Genomic DNA, 1,743 nt, shown 5'->3' on the forward strand with positions numbered 1-1,743 from the left:
TTTGAAAAGTATCTATTTAGGTTTGACACTCATTATTTTAATGTAAGTGCTTTTACTTTGGTAGCTGGCATACAATATTTTTAAAAATTGTAGCAAAATACACATAACTTAAAGTTTCACATCTTAACCATTTTTATGTGTACAGTTCAGTGGCATTAAGTATATTCACAAGTTTGTGCAACCATCGTCATCATCCAATTCCAGAACTCTGTTCATCTTCCTCAACCGAACCTCTGTACCCACTATCTTTCTATGCATTTGACTACTTCAGGGACCTCATATAAGTGGAATCACACAATATTTGTCCTTTTGTGGCTGGTTTACTTCACATAGTATAATGTCTTCAAGGTTCTTCACATGGTAGCATTTGATAAGATTTCCTTTCTTTTTAAGGCTGAATAATATTTCCTTGTATAGATATACTACACTTTATCTACTTATCCATCAATGGACATTTGGTTGCTTCTACCTTTTGGCTATTGTGAATCATGTTGCTATAACAGGAATTATTATTTTTCAGGAGAGGAAAGTGAGCTTCAGAAAGGATCACACAGCAAATCAGTGGCAGGGCCAGGATTCAAATGCTGGCTTGACACAAGTCCTACTCATTGGCTGGGCTAGGTGGCCTCCAAAGAAACAATTGCCCTGCTCTCCACCCTTCCACCTTCAACCCTAGCTATCCTGTGAGCTGGCCATTCACACCCTTGGGAGCTTGGACTGGGCCTAGTAGTAAAGACTCTCATGGAGAATGCTTTCTCTTTATCTTGCACAAGCCCCCCCCAAACCAGATGGCTGAGCTCCTCTGATTGGGTGACATTTATGCTGTTTCTGACCAAAAGGAAGATGTTGGGGTCTCTCTCCTTTCTTCCTTTGCCTCCTGCCTCCTGCCTCCTGCCTCCTAAGGCTTCCTGACACTCTGGTCTCCAATAGGGCACGTTTATTTTTGAACACTAATACTACAGACCTCAGGAGGAGCTGGAGGGAGAAAGAGAAGAAAGTTCCTGCCTGGAATTTCCTGTCCAGGCTAAGTCTGAGAAGCAAGTTTCTTACAAAATGTATGGCCCTCACTTCTTCCATCCCTGCTGCTACTACAAGACATGTAGGAAGCAAGTACCTTACCAAAACTTTGTGTGACATTTTTGAAAACTGTTTTGCATCTAAGTGCATGGGAAACCTCTTAAAAGTAACCCTATCTTTCTTGCCTGCCTCAAAGGAATGCCAGCCCCTCTAACAATCACAAAAGTTAGAGAAATCAAATTTCTCTAAGGACTGTCATTAAACCTTCAAGTGGTTTTTTCAGCTGCAAGTTACATTCCATTTTGTGTTTCCAGTGTGCCATAACCCAGAACCCACCAGCAGTATGGGAGGGAGCAGAAGAAGCAAATTCACAACTTATAGCGAAGAAAGGGGTCACTTTTGTGTGGGAGAGAGCAGGATGTCCAATTGAAGGTGCTCCTGTGGAGAAGCAAGCAGGCTGAAGTGTGGGCAGATGGCGGTTCTGGAAGACTTGGTTGTTTGCCTAACACCCAAGCTCCTTCCCTTCTTTCCCACTGGAAGAGCCTTTCTCCCAAAACAGAGCTTGGAAATGCCAGGTACTCACGTTCCCAGCATCTTTTGCAGGTAGGAGTAGTCATGTACGATGGCTGAGTTCTGGACCGTGATGCATAGGGGGAAATTGGCTAGATGGCTTCAGGAAAAGGGTTTTCTGCTTTAAAAGAGAACTTGGTGAGAAATGTCCTTCTG

This window comes from Myotis davidii, unplaced genomic scaffold, assembly GCF_000327345.1.
Source record: "Myotis davidii unplaced genomic scaffold, ASM32734v1 scaffold2551, whole genome shotgun sequence".
NCBI lineage: Eukaryota > Metazoa > Chordata > Mammalia > Chiroptera > Vespertilionidae > Myotis > Myotis davidii.